We start from the raw sequence: 25,515 nt of genomic DNA, 5'->3' as shown, positions 1-25,515 counted from the left end.
GCTGCTCTGACAAACAGCCCAGCAGGCCTGCAGATCTATAGTTATACATAATTAGACTTCAGTGCAATTGGTTAGGTCAGCCATGACTGTCTTGTTTCCTTTGTTTATATACTCCGTCTTCCAGATTCTCAAGCAGTTTTCAGAAACACGTGGCCAGGTCACAACTTTCTAATCACAGAGATAAAAAGGATGTCTTTTTGAAATAATGTTTCTTCACTGATGTGAGAAGAGAGAGCCACAGGAGGGTTTCTCTTCCTGCCTGCCCTGTCTTATCCTCAAGTCCCATCTTGAGGCCTAGAATACTTCTATAGGACGGCAGGCATCTTGCAACAAATAAGCACTAAGTTAAAAAGTCCGTTGACTGAAGATGGAGAAGTAGAGGGCTTGCCCAGTGGCTCAGCAGTAAAGAATCCATGTGCAATGCAGGAGATGCAGGAGACTTGGGTTTGACCCCTGAGCAGGGAAGATCCCCTGGAGGAGGGCATGGCAACCCACTCCAGTATTCTTGCCTGGAGAATCCCATGGACAGAGGAGCCTGGCGGGCTACAGTCCATGGAGCTGCAAAGAGTCAGACACGACTGAAGTGACTGAGTATGTGTGCACCTGTGGAGAATTAGTAGGATAGAAATGGTCTCTGTCCTTTTTGACATTTCTGAGCAACTGTCCCACACCTGGATGCACCTGTATCTAGAGAAATTGTTGTGGGAGATAACTGCTAATCCTTATTGATCAGAATTTCAGTGGCTCCCAGAGGAATAACTACATATCCTTATTGATTAGAGTTTCAGTTGCTCCCAGGGGAATGCATTTTCATCCAGTTGGAAAGGACAAGTGACCATGGGCACAGAACAAAAATACATCACTGAGTACGTCCAAGCTCCACCTTGCAGGAAGTTAGAGACACATGCAGGCTCCAATTTTTAGTAGTAATCTGACCACTGTTATTGGCACCTCCCAGCTCATCTTGACTTCTCTGGTGGAAAGACACACTAGACAACTTAGTAGATACTTCACCTTCAAATAGCCTTTAATGTAGATGCTCCTCTCTTATAGGAAAGAGTTGCTAAGTCATCATTTGCCCCTCATAACATGCCTGTTGGTATGCAAATATCCAACAAGAAGGGAAAGTTTAGCAAAATGCCAAATAATAATTCTGATAACAATGAGGAAAATACTTACTAGTTCACACAAAGATTCCCAAGGTATAGAAAGTACTTAGGAGTTTATTTCTATCAGCACAATAGATCTTGGGGAATCTAGTTTTGTCGGGTTTGAGAATTCGTATATTGGCAGATCCTGACTTTTATACATCAGACTTAAAGTTCATTTTCATGCATTATGCATTGATCTGACTAGATCAGCTTTTATATGACACATAGAGACTCCTTGGAAAAGACCCTGATGGTGGGAAAGACTGAAGACAAAAGGAGAAGAAGATGGCAGAGGATGAGGTGGTTGGATAGCATCACCAACACAGTGGACATGAATTTGAGCAAACTCCGAGAGATAGTGGATGACAGGGAAGCCTGGCGTGCTGCAGGCCATGGGGTCTCAAAGAGTCGGACATAACTGAGCAACTGAACAATAACAACAGGGACTGACCTACATCTCCTGATCAGTGAGAATACGGCTTAAGCCTGCCTGCCAACAGGTCAGTTCTACCAAGGGTATCATCTTCATCAAAATTACTAAGGTCATCAGAGTATCTTGAATTCTGCTTTACTGCATTTGTTACAGTATGACTTATTCAACATTATTTGTTACATTATGAATTATTCTGCATTACTGCATTTGTTACACTGCATAAGGTCTTCTCTGGTGGTTCAGACAGTAAAGCATCTGCCTGCAATGCGGGAGACCGGGGTTTGATCCCCAGGTTGGGAAGATCCCCTGGAGGAGGGCATTGCAACCCACTCCAGTATTCTTGCCTGGAGAATCCCCATGGGCAGAGGAGCCTGGTGGGCTACAGTCCACGAGGCCACAAAGAGTCGGACATGACTGAGCAACTAAGCACAGCACAGACCTTACTCCCTACCCACCACTCATAATATATGAATCTATTGCTATGACTGTATTCATAGATTTTAACACACATCTGTGTCAATACATTTCATAAGTAAGAGACTACTTACACTAGGCATTGTGTTCATTAAAATCTTCAATGTCAGAGTAATATACAATCTCATTAGCTCTTCCAAATATTTGCAGTTAAATTAAGCTCCACTCCAACATTTGCTGTCTTTTAGAAACCAGACTACGAAGGAGAGTCATAGGGTGTCTCAGTCATTTCTCCCTGCTTCCCTAATAAACAGAAGTTCCACATGTACAGAAATTATATATCTGATCCCATAAGCCATTAATGAGCCCCCCCACCCATGCATCAGTGTCTGGCCATGGCAGTGTTCTCCTCCTAACAATCTCCCAGGAGACCAACCTCTGACTGATTATAAGCCCGTGATAGGGACATGGTCACACTCTCCTTGTTATTTACTAATAAATGCCCTTGGCCTTGCACTCCGCCATAAATTCAGCTCATTACAGAGATCCTTGAGATCATCCGTTTCAGCCGGTCTTTCCATTCCTGCATCCAGGAGGTGGACCATTCACTCATCGACTGCTTGCAGATTTGCCTTCTGCCTCCACACACTCCTCTACTCACAAGGGCCAAAACCCCCTTCAGTTTTGTGTGAAATTCACTTCTGATTGTGAACAATGATGATCTGGATTTTTTGGGGGGTCGGGGGGGCTTAACTTTAGCCCCTCCTATCCAATTACTCTTGACTGAGCTCTCTGGTTGCTGTGAGGGTGTGCTGGGCAGGCTTCTCAGGGCAGTGGTTTTTCTTGTGGTTCATGGACTCTAGGCATGCGGACTTCAGTTCAATGAGGCTTGAGGGCATAGTTGTCCCCCAGCATGTGGAATCTTCCCAGACCAGGGATTGAATCAGTGTCTCCTGCACTGATAGGCAGATTCGTAACCACTGGACTGCCAATGGATGTCCCTCCTCCTTCTTATAATAGAACAATTCATAGTCCTTCTACCTAGTCCCACAGATATTCCCTTCCATAAGACTCTTGTAAAAGTGTCTTCTATCAAATTTTTACATCCATATCTTTGGACAGTATCTGTTCAAATATTTTATAAATATTTATAAGAAATCCTAGAGGAAATCAACCCTGAATATTCATTGGAAACACTGATGCTAAAGATGAAGCTCCAATACTTTGGCCACCTGATGCCAAGAGCTGACTCATTGGAAAAGATCCTGATGCTGGGGCAGATTGAAGACAAAAGGAGAAGAGGGCAGCAGAGGATGAGATGGTTTAATTGCATCAGTTCAGTTCAGTCACTCAGTCGTGTCTGACTCTTTGCAACCCCATGGACTGCAGCATGCCAGACCTCCCTGCCCATCACCAACTACTGGAATTTACCCAAACTCATGCCCACTGAGTCAGTGATGCCATCCAGCCATCTCATCCTCTGTCATCCCCTTCTCCTCCTCCCTCAATCTTTCCCAGCATCAGGGTCTTTTCCAATGAGTCAGTTCTTCGCATCAGGTAGCCAAAGTATTGGAGTTTCAGCTTCAACATCAGTCCTTCCAATGAATATTCAGAACTGATTTCCTTTAGGATGGACTGGCTTGATCTCCTTGTAGTCCAAGGGACTCTCAAGAGTCTTCTCCAAACCATACTTCAAAAGCATCAATTCTTTGGTACTCAGCTTTCTTTAATGGCATCACCAACTCAATAAACATGAGTTTGAGCAAAGTCTTGGAGATAGTGAAGAACAGGGAAGCCTGGTGTGCTGCAATCCATGGGGTTATAAAGAGTTGGACATGACTTAGTGACTGATCAACAACAATTTATAAATATGAGCCTAACAATAAAATTTGACATGCACTTCCCTGGTGGTCTAGTGGTTAAGAATACACCTGCCAATGCAGGGGACAGGAGTCCATCCCTGGTCTAGGAAGATTCCACATGCCACGGATCAGCTAAGCCAGTGTATCACAACTACTGAAGCTCACACCCCGAGAGCCTGTGCTCTGCAAAAAGAGAAGCCACAATCGGCAACGCGAAGCCCACGTACCACTACATAGAGCAGTCCCTCACTCGCCACAATCAGAGAAATCCCACACACAGCAACAAAGACCCAGTGTAGCCAAACACATAATAACAATAAATACATTTTAAAAAGAAAATGCTTTAAAATTAACATGATAAAGGATCATTTTAAAGAAACTGATTTTTTTAAATGATAAAGACAACCTTTGTTTGATGGGTTTAATAAAAGACTTAGGATTTCAAATACATGATTTTACTATAAACTCATGACTTTATGGAAATTATAACCAACCACTTACCTTTTGGAGAAGGCAATGGCAACCCACTCCAGTACTCTTGCCTGGAAAATCCCATGGATGGAGGAGCCTGGTAGGCTGCAGTCCATGGGGTCACTAGGAGTCGGACTCTACTGAGTGACTTCACTTTCACTTTTCACTTTCATGCATTGGAGAAGGAAATGGCAACCCACTCCAGTGTTCTTGCCTGGAGAATCCCAGGGACGGGGGAGCCTGATAGGCTGCCATCTCTGGGGTCGCACAGAGTTGGACACGACTGAAGCGACTTAGCAGCAGCAGCAGCAGCAACTTACCTTTTGCCTCAAGGTTTGAAAGAACATAAAATGACCAAAGGTGTTTCAGCTGTATTATTTTTGAGAAAAGAAATCCTGACACAAAATGTTGTTAAATATTTAAATGGCTTGCCAGAAGAGATGGTGAAGTTCCTAACCTCGAATAGATGAAGTTTCGAAATGAATTCTTAATTGCCTGAAAGGAAGCAAAAGGTGATTTTAATGACCTCTCCAAGTCTGATTCTATCCAATATCATGCCCAAGTCATATACCAATATTTTTAAGAATCAAAATGTGTTGTAGAAAGCACGAAAGTGACTGAATTACAAATGTAAAGTATCTTCAGGAAAATATATCTCTGAATAAAATGCTGCAAGAAACTTACATAATCCTCTTTACATGTCAGTAATGATTTCTGCTTGAGATTCATTCTGGTTATACATCCATGAGGAATGGCACAGTTTATTTAGAGGAGTGATAAAAAATTAACAACCACTTCTCATTTTATTAGAGGAAAAGCATCAGTCAAACATTTTAATGTACATGATTGCAAAGACTTAGAAGCAAATTAATGAAATAGTCCCTGGTCATTCATTCAGAAATGTATTCTACCCTGCTGCTGCTACTGCTAAGTCACTTTAGTCGTGTCTGACTCTGTGTGACCCCATAGACATCAGCCCACCAGGCTCCCCCGTCCCTGGGATTCTCCAGGTAAGAACACTGGAGTGGGTTGCCATTTCCTTCTCCAATGCATGAAAGTGAAAAAGTGAAAGTGAAGTCGCTCAGTTGTGTCCGACTCTTAGCGACCCCATGGACTGCAGCCTACCAGGCTCCTCCATCCATGGGATTTTCCAGGCAAGAGTACTGGAGTGGGGTGCCATTGTCCTACTGGGGATGTATTTATTTCACTTAGTGAAACAGCCAACAAAGATTCAAAACTTCTTGTAATCAAAAAGCAGCAATTTGGGATTAAGGAAGGATGCTGTGTGAATATACAGAGAAAGTAGAAAAAAATTAGAGAGCAATGTTTCAACTTGAGAAGGAAGAGACGTTGAAGGAATGAGAATTTGCCACATCGCATGCTGTCTCTCTCTTAGTCACTTACAGGTTCTAAAGGCTCATTTTGAAATCTCTCATTTAGAATTTAGAGCACATGTGTATTCCCACACAATCACAACATCTGCAAGTTGGAAAGAGCCTCAAAGATCATTTAGGTCAAGTGCTTCTCTGAGACTTAATCACCTCTTACATCATCCCTGCCAAGCAAATCAGGTTATAAATGGCAATTAAGCCTTCAGAAGACAAGGCAAAGTTGTGTTTATATCATAAAGTACCCTAACATATGCAATAAATAGTAAACAAATAACTCACTGTTCCATTTTGCATTATGACTAAGGAACGGCAGCCCACTCCAGTATTTTTGCCTGGGAAATCCCATGAACAGGGGAGCCTGGCAGGCTACAGAACATGGGATTGCAAAGAGATGGACACAGCTAAGCAACTCAGCACATTTAAAAAGTAGGATGGAATCACAGTACCAATTTGGGGGTACCAGCTACACAGACACATCTCCTGTAGTCCCAAGACTCAGTCAGGAATATTCCCTGTCTCCCCATCGTGTGCAGACACCAGAGGGTTGAGGACTAGATGAGAGCAGGAATGTGAGGATAAGGATGAGGATTTGTGTTGCAAGGCAACAGAAGCATGGCCAAAGGTCAGGGGAGAGCAAAGAAAGATACCAGAGGTAGTGAAGAGTGATGAGGCTTGCAACTCCTGCACCTGTCTTAGGGAATCCCTGGGAGTTCAGCTGGTAAATTCGTGCAGGAGACCCTGGTTCCATTCCTGGGTCAGGAATATCCCCTAGAGAAGAGATAGGCTACCCACTCCAGTATTCATGGGCTTCCCTGGTGGCTCAGATGGTAAAGAATCCACCAGCAATGCCTGAGACCTGGGTTCGATTCCTGGGTTGGGAAGATCCCCTGGAGGAGGGCATGGCAACCCACTCCAGTATTCTTGCCTGGAGAATTCCATGGACAGAGGAGCCTGGCAGGCTATAGTCCATGGGGTCACAAAGAGTCGGACACGACTGAGCGACTAAGCACGTGCAGCATTTCTCTTTGCCCTTCCCTGCTCACCTTCAGACTCAGTGCTGCCCCACAGCAAGCCTCCTCCTCGGGGCTCCTCCTCTCTTCACACAAGGTGGAAGCATTAAATCAGTCGTTTATGCACTCACTTGGTTTTTTAAAGTTTATTTCTACTTTGCACTCTATCACTCTGTCACTTTGCAGCTCTCGGTGTTCACCAGGGAGCCAAGAGTCCTAGAGCTCAGGTGCGACCAAACGGTGCATTTCTGGATACAGTGGGCTCCCCTGGTGGCTCAGCTGGTAAAGAATCTGCCTGCAATGCGGGAGACCTGGGTTCTATCCCTGGGTTGGGAAGATCCCCTGAAGAAGGGAATGGCCACCCATGCCAGTATTCTGGCCTGGAGAATCCCATGGACTGTATACTCCCTAGGGTTGCACTGGCGCTCAGGTGCCATCATAATGTGCATTTCTGGATACCCAATGCCCTTTGACAGCAAGGAAAGCCAATCAGTCGCTCCTAAAGGAAATCAGTCTTGAATATTCATTGGAAGGACTGATCCTGAAACTGAAACTCCAATACTTTGGCCACCTGATGCTAAAAGCTGACTCCTTGGAGAAGATCCTGATGCTGGGAAAGATTGAGGGCAGGAGGAGAAGGGGACGACAGAGGATGAGATGGCTGGATGGCATCACCGACTCAATGGGCATGAGTTTGGGTAAACTCCGGTAGTTGGTGATGGGCAGGGAGGTCTGGCATGCTGCAGTCCATGGGGTTGCAAACAGTCAGACATGACTGAACAACTGAACTAACTGAACTGAATGCCTGTTCACAACTAGCTCACAGAATATGCTAAAATATGTGTTTAGGGGATAAGAATTTTTTCCTGGAATATAATTGCTTCACAATGGTGTGAGGGTTTCTGCTATGCAATTAAGTCAATTATCCACTTGTATACATATATCCCCTCCTTCCTGAACCTCCTTCCTATCGCCTCATCCCATCCATCAAGGTCATCACAGAGGATCGGACTGAGCTTCCTGTGCTTTATGGCAGGGTCCCACTAGCTATCTAATTTACACATGGTAGCGTGTCTAATACCAGTCTCAGTCTTCCAGTTGGTCCTACCCTCCTTGTATCCACCTGTCCATCCTCCATGTCTGCCTCTCTATTCCGCCTTGATAAAGGGAAAAGAAAGGGACTTGAAGGAGAACTAATAACCGAGGTCCCTTAAAGGAAATAGAATGGAATTCTCTCTTTTCTCTCCAATCTCCTTCCCACTGCAACCATCAGCCAGACCTGGGTTATGACAGCTGGAGATGGTTCCCATATCTCCTCTGTTTCCCCTCCCTTTCTTACTTTTCTGCTTCTTCACCCACCCTTCTAGACATCTCCTTTAGTCTGAACTGACTGCTTAAAGAGTGGGAATCTAAAATCTTCAGGATATTGTTTCATGAAACAAGAAGTCTGAAGGAGCAAGAAGAAAGATAGGAGGTGAGAAATTCCTAGAGAAAACAGAAGAAAAAACTTAAACCTTGTGTGGCTCAGATGACAGGTACTCACTAAATATCCATGCGTTTCTCCACAGTTCACAAGCCCACACATCAGAGTGGCTTCAGGTGACTAATTCTTATCAGTAGAACATGAGCAGAAACAATATACAGGTTCCCATCTGAGAAAAGTAAGAACGGGTGTTCCTTTTCTGAGATTATTCTTTTCCCGTGATACATTGACCTGGAGGTTATTTGCTCCAGAGGGCATTACTACAAGTTGAAAGAGCTGTGAGGGACAATCAGACTTTACACAAGGGTAAGAATTTTTTTGTACAAAGCCACTGAAGTTCAGAGACTTACAGAATACAATAGGATTACCTATTGTATTGGTAATGCTAATACAATAACATCATTGTTTTTTTTTTTACTTTTTAGTATAGTCTTCAATTGGAAAAGTAGGTTTATTAGACATGCTTACAGGTCAAAGGTTACCACGTTTAGACACTGGCATCTAATCCACAGTTTCCAACCCAAAGTCAAAGTCAACACTTCCTATTTCTCCCTGTCATTCAGTTAGAAGATGCAATATTTTTTTTTTCTGAAGATGCAATATTTTTAAAGAATTGTCTACAGAATTTTCAACACTGAATTCTTCTAGATACTCCTAAACCTACCCCCAAGTGAATCTATACCAAAAGAGCCTTATTTATTGGCCACCTTGTAGAATCATTCTGTGCTCAGCATGAGGCCATTAGATAAAGGGATGCTACAAAGAAAAATGGGAAACTCACTTCAGGAGCCACTGATCAGATATGTGAGCACTATTGCTCATTTATTCCACAGTATCATCTTTATCCCCTTAATGGATCACAGCCTTGCTGTGACCAAAGAGGCTTGTGTAACTCAGTGAAGTTATGAACCTTGTCATGCAGGACCACACAAGATGGAAGGCTCATAGTGGAGAGTTCTGACAAAATGTGATCCACTGGAGGAGGGAATGGCAAACCACTCCAGTGTTCTTGCTGTGAGAACCTCATGAACAGTATGAAAAGGCAAAAATATATGACACCAGAAGAAAAACACTCCCTCCCCTCACCAAGACAGAAGGTGTCCAATATGCTACTAGGGAAGAGCAGACAGTTATTGCCTAAGAAGCTAAAGTTGAACAGTTCTATGAAGACTTACAAGACCTTTTAAAACTAACACCAAAAAAAGATGTCTTTTTCATCATAGAAGATTTGAATGCAAGCATAGAAAGTCAAGAGATAACTTGGAGAAATAAGCAAGTTTGGTCCTGAAACAAAATGAAGCAGGGCAAAGACTAACAGAATTCTGTCAAACACCCTCTTCCAACAACACAAGAGAAGACTCTACACATGGACATCACCAGATGGTCAATACCAAAGTCAAATTGATTATGTTCTTTGCGACCAGAGATGGAGAAGCCCTATATAGTTAGGAAAAAGAAAAAAGATTTGGAGCTGACTGTGGACCAGATCATCAGCTCCTTATTGCAAAATTCATGGTTAAATTGAAGAAAGTAGGGAAAACCACTAAACCATTCAGGTACAACCTAAATCAAATTCTTTATGATCATACAGTGGAGGTGATAAATAGATTCAAGGGATTAGATCTGGTAGACAGAGTGCCTGAAGAAATATGAATTGAGGTTCATAACATTGCACAGGAAGTGATGACCAAAATCATTCCAAAGAAAAAGAAATGCAATAGGCAAAGTAGTTGTCTGGGGAGATTTTACAATTAGCTGAGAAAAGAAGAGAAGTGAAAAGCAAGGGAGAAAGGGAAATATATACCCTAGTGAATGCACAGTTTCAGAGAAAGTACGGAGAGATAAGGAGGCCTTCTTAAATGCAAATGAAAAGTGAGGAAAACAACAGAATGGGAAAGACTAAGGAGCTCTTCAAAAAAATTGGAGAGTTCAAGGGAATATTTCATGCAAGGATGGGCATGATAAAGGACAGGAACAGTAAGGACCTAACAGAAGCAGAAGAGTTTAAGAAATGGTGGCAAGATACACAGAAGAGCTATACAGAATCTTTATGACCTGGATTGCCACAATGGTGTGATCACTCACCTAGAGCCAGACATCCTGGAATGCAAAGTCAAGTGGGCCTTAGGACACATTACCAAGAACAAAGCTAGTGGAGGTGATAGAATTCCAGCTGAGCTATTTTAAATCTTAAAAGATGATGCTGTTAAAATGCTGTACTCAGTATGCCAGCAAATTTGGAAAATGCAACAATGGCCACCAGACTGGAAAATGTCAGTATTCATTCCAATCCCAAAGGAGGGCAATGCCAAAGAATGTTCAAACTACTGTTCAGTTGCACTCATTTCACATGCTAGCAAGGTTATACTCAAAATCCTTCAAACTAGACTTCAGCAGTATGTGAAATGAGAACTTCCAGATGTACAAGCTGGATTTAGAAAAAAACAGATTAAATTGCCAACATTCATTGGATCATTGAGAAAACAAGGGAATTCCAGGAAAACATCTAATTCTGCTTCATTGACTACACTAAAGCCTTTGTGTGGTTCACAACAAACTGTGGACAATTTTTAAAGAGATAGGAATACCAGATCACCTTACCTGTCTCTGGATAAACCTGTATGCAGTTCAAGAAGCAACAGTTAGAACCAGACATGGAGCAATGGACTGGTTCAAAATTGGGAAAAGAATACAAGAAGGCTGTATATTGTCTCCCTTTTTATTTAACTTATATGTAGAGTACATCATGTGAAATGCCAAGCCGAATGAATCACAAGCTAGAATCAAGATTCCTGGGAGAAATATCAACAACCTCATATATGCAGATGTATCACTCTAAACGCAGAAAGTGAAGAGAAACTAAATTACCTCTTGATAAGAGTGAAAGAGGAGAGTGAAAAAGCTGGCTTTAAAACTCAGCATTCAGAAAACTAAGATCATGGCATCCAGTCCCATAACTTCATGAAAACTAGATGGGGGAAAAGTGGAAACAGTATCAGGTTTTAGTTTCTTGGGCTCCAAAAATCACTGCAGATGATGACTGCAGCCATGAAATTAAAAGATGCTTGCTCTTTGGAGGGAGAGATGTGGCAAACCTAGACAGTATATAAAAAAGCATAGACATCACTTTGCCAGCAAAGGTCCATATAGTCAAAGCTATGGTTTTTCCAGTAGTCATGTAGGAATTGAGAGTTGGATCATAAAGAAGGTTGAGCATCAAAGAACTGATGCTTTCAAACTGTGGTGCTGGAGAAGACTCTTGAGTGTTCCTTGGACTGCAGGGAGATCAAACCAATCAATCCTAAAGGAAATCAAATCTGAATATTCATTGGAAGGACTGGTGCTGAAGCTGAAGCTCCAATACTTTGGCCACCAAACGAGAAAAGCCAACTCATTGGAAAGGACCCTGATGCTGGGGAAAATGTAAGACAAAAGGTATCGGGGGTGGCAGAGGATGAGATGGTTAGATAGCATCATTGACTCAATGGACATGAATTTGAGCAAACTCTGGGAGATAGTGAAGGACAGGGAAGGCTTGCGTGATGCAGTCCATGGGGTTTCAAAGAATCAGACATGACTTAGCAAATGAACAACAACAACAAAAATCATCTTTATAAGAATATTCTCCACAATTTCCTTTCTTGTCTTAATATCAGTAATAGCCATTCTTATTCTGTAAAATAGAATTGTATTAGTGCCTATCTCATCAAATATGTGTTCATCATCTGCAAGGACTAAATAGTGCATTTTTAAAAGCCTAACATGGTGACTGGAACAGAATAAGCACCAAATATATTTTTGCTATTGTAATGAATTTTTAAAATCTTAATTGAATGGCAAATTTATGTTAATGTTCAATATGTTTTCTAATAGATAAGAGCCCAGACTAGAGCCTGTTGATAGCAAGTCTACCATACGTCTCCAACTTTGTTCTGCGCTGCGTTTCTTTCTCATACTTTCCCAACGTATGTAACTTTGCAGTACTTTATGTATTCCTTTAAGCTGGTCTAAATTCTTTTCAGAGTCACGAAGACTATAAATAAAAAAAATTAACTGACTGAAGCCTAAGTTCTTGACTTACCTTTTATTAGCATTTGGAGAGGGAAAATGAAACAACAATGAAAAGCCTATACATAAAAATAGAATTCTCTCCTTTAGAGCATCCTCTTTCTTTCCTACTGGTGTAAAAGATGTAAATCTTAGCACTTGTGACTGGAGAACACACAAGCTCCAACTAGGCTCCATCTACTAGTTTGACTTTGACACCTCGGTCAAAACTTTACAAAGGATATCCCTTTCAGCAAAACTTATTTTCAGACATTCATGCTAAGGATGAGAGTCTATTCTGTGCATGGACCTGAGACACGTAAAGAATCTCTGGACAAGGTATAACTGTGACGGCCAATTTCCAAACAATTCTCAAGAACCCCAAGGTGTGACAATATATTCATAGAAAGAGTTTTTTAAATATGAAATTGTTGGGGAAATCTGCCTGTATGGTCATCATAATAAACAGCCTTAAAACATTATTGCCCCTAACCTCAAAATCAATTTATTCTATTCAGTTCAGTAAACATATACGGCAACTTGTTTCCTGACCAGCACACTAGATTCTGAAGACCTAGAGATAAGTAAAGCAAGGACCAAACTCTCAAAGTTTCTGCAATTGGGTAAGACATACTTAAATAATTAGTCTTGATGAATCAATACATTTCACTGTCTTCTTAGCATTGACCATAAATTAGTCATTTATTTGTTTGCTTCTATATTTACTTTACTGCCTCCTCCACTAGGGGGCATGACTATTTTGTAGGCAATGAATTCAGCTCTTGTACAGAAGTCATTACATTTTAGGCACTCAATAAATATTTTCTAAATAGTACTGTAGTCATGGGTAAAATGAACACAAATCAATAGCTTTCATATATGCAAATAGCAGCACTTAGAAGATGTAATGGAAAAGATCCATTTCTAATGGCAACAACAATAATTCTGAGAAAAGATAAAATACCTAGGTATAAATCTAACAAGGGATGTGGAAAAACAATTCCAGAAAAATGGATAGATTCCTGAATGACTCAGAAGAATAATCAAATGAATGGAAAGATATGCCAAGTTTATTGATAAAAAACCTTAAGATTACAAAAATGTCATTCTCCCTAAGTTAATACATAAATTTAACAATCCCAATAAGAACATGAAAAAAACTTTGTTCAGACACTAAACAAGCAAATTCTAAATTTCATATGGAAAAATATACTAGTAGTTATAATCAGGAAATGTCTGAAATACAAAAACCTCACAAGCTAATAAATACACTATAAAACTTCAGTTATTAAATGTGTGGTATTGGGACACATATAACAGACAAAACGAGAGAAGATAAATTCTTTCCACTTCTTTGGTTTAGTACATGATAAAGAAAGAAAAGAAAGAAAGTGAAATCACTCAGTTTTGTCCGACTCTGCAACCCCATGGACTGTAGACTACCAGGATTCTCCATCCATGGGATTCACCAGGCAAGAGTATTGGAGTGGGTTGCCATTCCCTTCTCCAAGGGATCTTCCCGACCCAGGGATCAAACCCAGGTCTCTGCATTGTAGGCAGATGCTTTACTGTCTGAGCCACCAGGGAAGTCCACAATAAAAGTGGTGTTCAAATCTATACTGATAAACATGAATTTTAATACATAATGTTGGGGACAAGCAAATAGCCATCTGGAAAAATGATACTATTGAATTCATAAATAATACCATATACAAAGAAAAATTCCAAATAGATTTAGGTGTAAAAAATAAAATTATAACATGGTTGAATTCTTTTAAAGCCACAAAATAGAAGTAGACTTTATCACGGTGACTCAGAAGCAAGAAATGAAAAGTAGAAGATTGATCATTTCAACCACATACAATTTATAGATTTTACATTCTACAACAGCATAAGAACAAGCTGGAGGGAAATATTTGAAATCCATATCACCATCAAAGGACTAAATTCACTAATATGTAGAGAGCTCCTAAACATTTAGAAGAAAAATAACAAAAAACTAAGAGAAATATGGACAGAGAACATAAACAGGCAGTGCACAAAAAAAAGAAAAAACGGCCGTTAAACATATAAAATACTCATAATTTTTAAAATGCAAATTAAAACTACATTTCTCACTGTGATGTGTAGAATTCTATGGAGATCCCATAATCTCCATTCTCTAATGTTTGGGCTGCATAATCCCCTTCCCTTGAGTGTGACTGGGACCATGACTTGCTTCCTTTTTTCCTTTTTAATGTTTTATTTTATATTGGAGTATAGCCAATTAACAATGTTGTGATCATTTCAGGGAAACACCAAAAGGCCTCAGCCATACATGCACATGTATCCATGCTCCCCCAAGCTCCCCTCCCGTCCAGGCTGCCCCATGGCATTGAGCAGAGCTCCCGCTGTTATATAGTAGTTTGTTATCCATTTGAAATACAATAGTGTGTACATGTCCATCCTAAACTCCCTAACTGTCCATTTCCCCTCATTCTCTAAGACTGGAGTCTGTTTCTGTTTTGTAACAGAAAACTGCTTCTAACCAATAGCACTTCTAAACAATAGCTTCTATTGCTATAGAACCAATAGCTTCTAATCAAAGCAGTCTGAGCTCAGACTGCTAACTGCCCTAAGTAGGCTATGTTATATGACGAACAGGATGATATGGCATTCCATGATTATGTCACATAAAATAAGATTGTATCTTCTTAAAAAAATTAATTTATTTTAATTGAAGGCTAATTACTTTACAATATTGTGGTGGGTTTTGCCATACAGTGACATGAATCCGCCGTGGGTGTACATGTGTCCCCCATCCTGAACCCCTCTTCCACCTCCCTCCCCACCCCATCCCTCTGGGTTGTCCCAGTGCACCGGCTTTGAGTGCCCTGTTTCACGCATCAAACTTGGACTGGTCATCTATAAGATTGCATCTTAAGAGACTACAGTAAGAAAATCTCCTGCTGGCCATGAAGGAGCAAGCTGACGTGATGTGAACTGCCTGTAAAGAGGGTCACATGGCTGAGAACTATATGGGATATCAAGATACTGAGAGCATCAGTTCTACAAATATAAATACTAACATCTTCCAACAACCACATGAACTTGAAAGAAGAGTTCAAGCCTCAGATGAGATTGCAGTCCCAGACAACACTTTAATTGCAGCCTTAGTCCCTACACAGAGGATGCTTAGTTAGGAATGTGGGGCTGTTCATCCACAGAAATAGTGAGATAACAAACATGTTTTGTATTAAGCCACTAAGTTTGTGGCAATTTGTTACGCAGCGATAGGAAACTATTACATTCACCAATCATGCTGGCAAAAAAGAAGAGCACAGCACGGTGTGTTGCTGAGTTACGTCCACCAGCCAGCTTCTACATGGCCAGTGGGGCACAAGATGGTTCAGTGCCCGTGGGGGAGTCTGGCAATGTCTAGCACGGTCACGTTTACACATGCCATTTGGCCTAACAAACTTCTCACTTCTGGAAATCTATCAGACATTTGCATAAGTTTGAAATGATATATGTACAAAAGTTTTCATTAGAGCAATATGCATAATAATAAATAATGGAAGCAAACCGAAGGTCCAACAATCGGGGGCTGGTCCAGTTACCCAGGGTCACCTACTGAACAAAGCATGATGAATCCCCATAGGAGAAACATGATGAAGATCTCTGTATAATGATATGGAAAAAACCCTCTAGGATACATTACGAAGTGAAAAAAGGTAAAGTGCAGAACAATATGTATAGTGTACTTCCTTTTGATAATGAACACTTATGCTTAAGGAAACATGTTATTTTAGAGCAGTTACCTGTAGGGAATGGGGAGAAACAAGATGGATGGGATACTAATAAGAGTAAGTCTTCTCCAAGAATACTTTTAATCATTTTTTCTTTTTGCAACCTATACATGTATTACCCATTAAAATTTATGTAATTTTTTAAAATTACTGAATGGATGGATGTCAAAAAGCACTGTGTTATACAGGTATATCAGATGCAGAGGTGACGATGGATAAGCAGTGAGGGATGGAATAGCATCAGTCTTATATTTTCATACGGACAGGGACTCTGCATAGGATTCTGAAAGGTATCCAAGAGTTACAACAGATAGCCAAGCCTCGGAAGGACAACAAGGACCCTAATCAAACACACAATGGGATGAAACTGGCAGTACATCTAGGGAACAAAGGAGTCTGGTCTCATTAAATGTAACGAGTACAATCGAGAGCTACAAAGGGAGAAGGGCGACAGAGAATAAATCAAGGCGTCCATGGAAGCGCTTCTAAGGAACTTGAACATAAGGTTTATGTCTTAAGATCATTCTAATGATGGCTTGGAGGATGTATCAGAGGGGATCTAAATTTGTTTCCTGTGGCTGTCATAAACAATTAGCATGTAATTAGTGGCTTACAAAAACAGAAATGTATTCTCCCCCAGTTCTGGAAGCCAGGAATCTGAGCCAGAAGTCTGAAATCACAGTCCTGAAATCACAGGACAGGGCCCTGTGCCCATGGAAGCTCTAGAGGAAAATCTATTCTTTGCTTCTTCCAGGTTCTTGGCTGTGGCTGTGTCACTCCACTCTCTGCCTTCATCTTCACGTGGACTTTTCCCCCGTCTGTCTGAGTCCTCTCTTCTGTTGCTTCTAAAGACATTTGCCACTGGATTTGGGGCAGACTTGGGTAATCCAAAATGATACCATATCAAGATCTTAACTTAGTTACATTGGCAAAGAGCTTTTTTCCAAATAAATTCATATTCACAGATCCCAGGAATTAGAACATGGAATTTTGGGGATGGCCACTATGGTCAATGCTAAGGACAGAAGACTATTTTAGAGGCGATTGTAATTGATCATGTAAGAGATGTTCAACAAAATTCAACTTTTCTGATTAAAACGTTCTGAGGCCAAAAAACCTACAAGTCATTTTAATTTTCCAGAAATCCACTCCACATATTTCTTTCTAAGCTCACCCTTCTTGCCTTGATTTTTATTCAAGTAATTGAAGGCATATTTGCAGCAATACCCCCTTATTTCTTCTAAGTCTTCCATCATACCATAACCACTGCATGGCATTTTATACTGTAGGGATGCTTCTGGGCTTCCTATTCTGGAGTGGCAGGTCTCAGGGAGATACCTTCCTTTAAAAAGACAGCTAGCTAGAGGCAGACAGAAGGCTTTACAATGAATATTTCCAGACAAGAAAGCCTGAGGCATGTGGCATTAAAGTTTCTATAAGGTCTATGTGGAAGCACACCGATCTTCATAAAAACTAGATATGAGAATTTCAAGAGTAGGAGGTAGCATATTAAAAAGAATGCAGAAGAAGAAGCAAATCTTTAAACTTGACATCAGAGTCAAGAGAGGGGTTTCTAAATGAAGGAGAAAAACAAGTCAAAGCTCCCAACTTCTCTTCCTCCATAAAAAAACACTTTCTGCCAGCTTTAGGTCAACAGTTAAGCAGAAAAGAGCGATCCTCCCAGAACGTGATCTGGTCTTCCCCTTGTGGTGCCTGAAGCCAAATTTAAGCTATTGACCCTCTATCTAACCAATGCTCCAGCGAATCCCTAATTTCTAATCAGAAATTACTACTTTCCAACACTCAAGGCTCTGATTCTAAACCACTACTGTCCAAAAGAACTTTCTGTAAAGATAGAATTTTCTGTACCTGGCTTATCTAATATGGTATCTGCCAGCCATAGGTGGGTATTGATCACTTGAACTATAGATGATATGAGAGGGAGCTAATTTTCAATTATCTTACATTTTGATTTCTTTACATTGAAGTAGCCATATGTGTCTGTTGACTACCATACTGGACAGCACATTTGTAACACTGCTGGATGCAGGACCTGACCCATCTTTCTTTTTGAACAGGATCAAGTTCTATCTCAGTAAGAATGTAAGTCTTGTCCCATTTTTATAGTTACTACACTCCTAGAAAACCATCTAGCAGATCTATTGGAGCTCATGGCCAACAATTATATTTCATAATACAAATTAGAACATTGTTTTCTTCTCTCTTGTATTGGTTCAAAATCTTACAGGAAAAGACCTAAGATGCTGACTAGATATTTTCAAAGACATGGTCATAACTGTGGGACCCTCTAAGAGCCACAGTCTCACACTGTGTGTATGATAAAAATCACCCTTTCATTCTAGCCTCTCTTTCCACACAAATTAACAAAGACTCTTTAGCTCTTGGATTTAATTTCTATTATGTGATTGGAATGTGTACAGTTACAGACACTATCATTGTAAGGATGAAGTTGCAAACATGTCTTATGCTGTTTTCATGTTCCAAGCTACCAACTTTTATATGGAGTGAAATTGGCAATCCATCGAAAGAATGCTTATAAGGCATTTAGGTTCAGACTCAGTCTCTTTCAAGGAAATCCTACAGATGCCTCCAAGAAAATGAACAGGAAACCATTGTTTCAGTGGATGATTTTGCCACATCTATACTCTAAAGCATTAAAATATTGCTGGAGCTTTTAATAAGTCAACTAGGCTTCATGAACCTGGATTCTTTATTCCCAAAGAAGGGGGAACATTTCAACAACTATCCCCTTCTCTTCCTGCCCTCAACCTTTCCCAGCATCAGGGTCTTTTCCAAAGAGTCAGCTCTTCATATCAGGTAGCCAAAGTATTGGAGCTTCAGCTTTAGCATCAGTCCTTCCAATGAATATTCAGGGTTGATTTCCTTTAAGACTGACTGGTTTGATCTCCTTTCAGTCTAAGGGACTCTCAAGTCTTCTCCAGCACCACAGTTCAAAAGCATCAGTTCTTTGGGGCTCAGCCTTCTTTATGGTCACATCCATACATGACTGCCGGAAAAACCATAGTTTGACTATCTGGATCATTGTTGGATAAGTAATGTCTCTGCTTTTAATACACTGTCTAGGTTCGTCATAGCTTTTCTTCCAAGGAGCAATCATCTTTTAATTTTATGGCTGCAGTCACTGTGCAAAGTGAGTTTGGAGCCCAAGAAAATAAAACATGATGGTAAGCCTACAACTGAGAGAAAATAAGAAAGAACAAGGCCAAATCAATATATAATCTATAAATAATAAAGATAACCCAAGAATGAATGAGGTCAAATTTATACAGCACTCAGAGTCTCTCAGAGAAAAACGGTTTCAAAACTATATATCATTACCCATCATTGGTGCTTTAATGGAGCTGATTGCCCTGCGATTCTTTGTGTTGTTGTTTTCTCTTCTTAAATAAAAGTTATTTTTGTGACACCAAGAGCCATTAGAGGGGAAATGATTCGACACAGTGGTGGTTAGCAACAGGGCGTAATTATTCATTTCTATTGAGAGCCTGCATTTAGGGACTAGAATTTTGAGAGCAGCTTGAGCAAATTGATTCCAAGTTAACTTTTATTTAAAAATATCTATTTATTTGGCTGCACCAGGTCTTAACGGTGGCAAGTGGGATCCTGAATCTTCTTTGCAGCACATGGGATCCTGAAGTACTGCATGCAAATTCTTAGTTGTGGCCTGTGGGATCCAGTTCCCTGACCCAGGAATCAAACCAGGGCCTCCTGTGTTGGGAGTGTTGAGTCTTGGCCACTGGACCACCAGGGAAGTTTCCCAAGTTAACTCTTAAAGTAGACGTTAGGGTAGATAATAGATAGATAGGTGATATAGATATGTATTTTTGAAACACAAACTATTTATGGTTGTGGTTATTAAATAGCCTTCAAGTCCACTGGAATACATCAGTTAACCTATTTTTTCACATTGTGAGATTTCTATAAAATAGAACCCTAGATTCAGAATGGACTTTAGCCACTGCCAAGAGCAAGAGCTCCAGGTCAGTCTACATGATTCAAACATTTCCTTGGTTGTGTGACCTTAAGAAACATATGTATCCTTTTTGTAGGGCTTCCCCAATGGTTTAAGTGGTAAAGAATCCACTTGTAATGCAGGAAAACAAGAGTCACAGCTTTGATTCCTGGGTTGGGAAGATCCCCTGGAGAAGGGGATCTGTAAAATCATTAAACACAGTACCTACTTCACTAGGATGTTGTAAAGGTTAAATGAGCTCATTACTGTTAAGCACATAGGATACTCCCTGGCACCTGGTAAGTGGTAAATGTTAGTTCTTATCATCTTCATTATAATCATTTTACAGATGGAAAACAGCAATGTCCAGGTAGGGAAAGTGATGTGTCCAAGTCATACAACTAATAGTAAACACACAGAAGAGCCAGAGTCTCTTGGCAAGTAGCCTGTGCTTCTTCCACCCTGCCGTGCTACCTGTGCTGTTTTGTGCTACATTATTCTGTGCTCCCAGAGAAGGCAGTGGCACCCCACTCCAGTACTCTTGCCTGGAAAATCCCATGGACGGAGGAGCCTGGTAGGCTGCAGTCCATGGGCTCGCTAGGAGTCAGACACGACTGAGCGACTTCACTTTCACTTTTCACTTTCATGCATTGGAGAAGGCACTGGCAACCCACTCCAGTGTTCTTGCCTGGAGAATCCCAGGGGATGGAGGAGCCTGGTGGGCTGCCGTCTATGGGGTTGCACAGAGTCGGACACGACTGAAGTGACTTAGCATAGCATAGCATTCTATGCTCCACTTCCTTCTGCGTGAAGTACTTATCAGGAACATAACAAGGAGGAAAGAAGCCAGAGAGGAGGAAGCCTGAAGGTGCTGGTACTAGAGCTCTCAAGGCAAAGCCATACAGATTGAACTAGCTGCTGTAACCAGTCAGCTCAGTGTCACTGCTAAAGGTCCCTACACCCAAGCGTCTCTCCAGCTGGTGCTATTTCAAACATTTCTTTTTATGATGAACAACTTTTCACTGCATAATTCAAATACATCATAAATAGCATTGTCTTGTGGTGCCGTGGTAAAGAATCCTGCCAATTCAAGAGACACAAGAAACACAGGTTCGATCTCTGGGTTGTGGAGATTCCCTGGAGTTGGAAATGGCAACCCACTCCAGAAATTCCATGGACAAAGGAGCCTGGTGGGCTACAGTCCATGGCGTCGCAAAGAGTGACTGAGCACATATGCACACTTGATTATAAAAAACACACATTGGCTTACATTTACATTATTCATGTCAAATGCTACTTTTAGTAACCTTCAAAAACTTATTCTTTTTTTTTATTTGGGTATAACTGCTCTACAATATTGTGTTAGCTTCATTGTTTCTATACAATAAAGTGAATCAGCTATATATATATGCATATATCCCCTCCCTCTTGGGCCTCCCTTTGACACCCCCAACCCACCTTTCTAGGCCATGACAGAGCAACAGTATTTTTAATATCTATAAGATAAAATATGCAAATATATAATAATAATATTAACCTAATAAATAAGAACATAAGAGCGTTAACTAGGGAGCAGGGGATATTGAGGTGTGGGATGAACTGGAACAAACTGAATACTCTGGGTACTGAAATCAAACTTCCCTTTCCTCACCATTTGCCAAGAGCTAGGAGCGGAGCACAGCTCCATCATGAGCCATTTCATAAACAATGAACAAAGACACATGAAAGGCATGAACTTATTTGCTCCTTCCATGAAATACCAATGCCACTGAAGATCCAAGTCAAGGCAGTCTATTACCGTGAAAGAAAATGACTATCCAGGGGACGCTGAAGGAGAGCCAACAACACATTTGATGTCACATTTCCTGATACCTGTGGACATTTAGAGAAAAAAAAGAAAGAAAGAAATAGGCTCTTGTATAGACATGTGTTCTAATCCAAATTTTTACATAGCATGAAAGATAAAGGAAAAAAGAAGCCATCAGAAAATTGGCCATCTTTCCCTGCATTCCACAGGAATAATACTTTGCTTCTGCCCAAAGTACTTTAAACATAATTCCTCTTTGCATTGAAAGCTTAAAGTGTAAAAGCCATCTTGACTATAAAAGCTTCATAAAATCCATATATTTAAGTTCATAATGACTTTTCTTTCATTCCCATGTAGTGTCTGCAAACCACATTGATGCGTTTTATCAGGAGTCACACTGGCTCAAAGTAGAGTGATAAAAACCATATGAACACAAAATCTTATTTTTAAGTTCTTAGCTTTAAATATGCATCAGCAGGATGGAAGCTGTTATTTTCTCCACATTGGCCTTAATCACTGTGCAAAGCATTTGAAGATTACTCTTCTTGAAAAGTGGGCTTGGCCATTGTCACGCTGTCTCTGTCACCAAAGCTTTCTCTTTTGTAAAAAAGAAAAAAAAGAAAGAAATTATTTGTCTAGCACTTCTTCCCCCTGGTGCTACATGGAACATTTCAAATCATTGATCAATTAGGGCAATTGTTTTAATGAGGAAGATGGATTTTGTCACGTTTGCAATATCTTCTCTTTTCTTGACTTCATTCTCCCCTGGGACATCAGTTATTATTCAAAGTCTCTACAGCTTGTTTGAAACTCCTCTGGGAATGTCAGTTTACCAACCTGCCTCATGGAAAAATATTGTTATCCGCCTTACCGTACATATGTATAAATATATACACATTTGTAAGGGAGTGTCTTGGTCCATCTGGGCTACTATAACAAAATACCACAGTCTGGGTAATTTGTGTTAGTAGCTTAGTCATGTCTTTCTCTTTATGACTCCATGGACTGTAGCCCACCAGGCTCCTCTGTCCTCAGATTTTCCAGGTAGGAATTCTGGAGTGCATAGCCATTCTTTTCTCCAGGGAATCTTCCTGACCCAGGAATTAAACCCAATCTCCCACATTGCAGGCAGATTTTTTATTGTCTGAGCCACCAGAGCAACCCTGGGTTTATATAAATAATAGAAACTTATTTCTCACAGTCTAAAGCCTGGAAGTCTGAGATCAGGGTGCTGGCAGCATTGAATGAGAGCCCTCTTTCAGACTGTAGACTTTTTGTTATATTCTGATATGGCAGAAAAAGGAAGGGATCTCTCTGAAGCCTCTTTCAAAGGCACTTTAGTAAGGCTCCACCCTCCTGACTTAAACCACCTGCCAAAGGTTCTACCTGCTAATACTTGTGGGGATCAGGATTTCAACATACGAACCTGAGGGGAACACAAACATTCAGACCATAGCAAGGTGAATGCATATATTCTCCAGGGAAACTTCCCAACCCAGGGATCAAACCCAGCTCTCCCACATTGCAGGCAGATTCTTTACTGTCTGAGCCACCAGGGAAGCCCACAATTTGCACTCTTCTAAATGTATTCCTCACTTCTTGCTTTCCTCACAGGCCATCAAAGCACCCACTTCTTGAATTATATGCACTTTTCTAGCTGGAAGGAAAAACCCCAGTGATCAAATAACACTATCTCATTTGCTCACGGAATAGCCAATTAATATACAAGGAACAACACCGAGGTTAAAGAAACATGAAACATAGGTAAGGACCACAGAGTAAACCACAGCTCAAAAGGACAGCAAATGACTAGACATATAGCAGATCATCAGTAAATAGGCACCTAATTGATTTTGTTCTTTGCCAAGAAGCAATTTTAATTTTCTAAGAGAACTTATAATAAATTCTTAGTGGTAGAATTTAAGATCATGTGGAAGAAAATAAAGATTTTGTTTTAGTTTTGTATCCATTAAATTGCATCATGTAGTTGATCACTTAATTTTATCTAAATGCAAATTTGACCTTACATTTGTCTTTTTGTACCATATAATTTTAAAAAATATTGATATGAAATGAAGTAGATTCTCAAATGTGGTCCCTGATTTAGTGTTGATATGATTGGTGCTGAAATAAAAACCATTCTTGGTTGGATGTGGAGAGTGAAATTTTTTAACTTTCTCAATTTTAACAACAATAATTTTTTATTGTTTAATTGATCCTTGAACTAGGTAGAGACAGAAAGCAAGACCCACTTTGCAATTAATGACAAGCTCACCAGATTAACCCAAACTAGTTTGTGAAAGGCCGATAGATTTCTTCATAAATCTTGGTTTCCCTTACTATTATTAACCTCATTATAAATGAGGCTAACATTTTTAAGAATAAAGGAAGCATTAATGTACAAATAGACCAAAAATAATAGGATCTTTGGGGTGAAATAGTTTTTTGTAAAGATATCCAGAAGGACAATATAAATATCTGAATGTTGAGATATGTGTGTGTATGTGTATGTGTGTGCATGTGTGTGCGTGTGTGTGCACCTACATATTCACTGAAATCAACATGCATGTTTCAATAAACACCAAGATTTATTATGCCTTTGGGAAATATTGACTTGGGTAAAAGTCAATACATCTTGATGTTCACTGCAACAAAATCAATAGTTGCTTAATAATTTACCAAGATTCAGGGGATTTAATGTATCTGATGACTGTGAAGTAAAGTAAAACCACTATACTTTCTTCCAGGAATATTGATAAAGGATATAATACCAGCATCAGATATTTGGAATCAAAAGTTATGCCCCCTCCTTTCTGAATGAAAGCAAGTGATACATCATCTTTCCCAGAATTAAAGAAGAAGACTGAAATTTGAGCAAGGAGCAGAGAGGAAGAGGAAGAAACCTCAGAGAAGACAACTCTCATTGGAAAATAGATTCAGTGTCAATTCGATGTCACAGATGAATGCGGGTGTCTGTGCCTGTGAATTGAAGAACAGCATCCTCCTGATAAATATCATTCCATCCACTTTGTTAGGCCCTAAACTTGCCTTATATTGACTGTACATTTGTCTCTTCCTAGTTTCCCACTTAACTCCAGAGATTCATAAATGCAGGTAATTCAAATGCCTTGACAATCTACCCCCAGTTCAAAAGGGTTTTAGTGACAGACTTAGGGGAAAAAAAGTGTTGGAACAGTTTCTATCCTTCTTAGGATCACTTTAATGTTTGTTTACAAATCTTAAGGAACATGGACATTAGACGATGGCCAACCCTCTGCAGTGCTAATATAACAATTCATCTATAAATCAGAAGCCAGGCCAATATGACCAGTCATTAACTTTGCATTACTCAGGTTAAGTCCAAAACAGGGAAACAATTCCATTCACCATTGCAACGGAAAGAATAAAATACTTAGGAATATATCTACCTAGAGAAACTAAAGACCTATACATAGAAAACTATAAAACACTGGTGAAAGAAATCAAAGAGGACACTAATAGATGGAGAAATATACCATGTTCATGGATTGGAAGAGTCAATATAGTGAAAATGAGTATACTACCCAAAGCAATTTATAGATTCAATGCAATCCCTATCAAGCTACCAACAGTATTCTTCACAGAGCTAGAACAAATAATTTCACAATTTGTATGGAAATACAAA

The sequence above is a fragment of the Bison bison genome, unplaced genomic scaffold (assembly GCF_000754665.1).
Source record: "Bison bison bison isolate TAMUID 2011002044 unplaced genomic scaffold, Bison_UMD1.0 scf7180017864368, whole genome shotgun sequence".
NCBI lineage: Eukaryota > Metazoa > Chordata > Mammalia > Artiodactyla > Bovidae > Bison > Bison bison.
Note: the sequence above shows the minus strand (reverse complement) of the source record.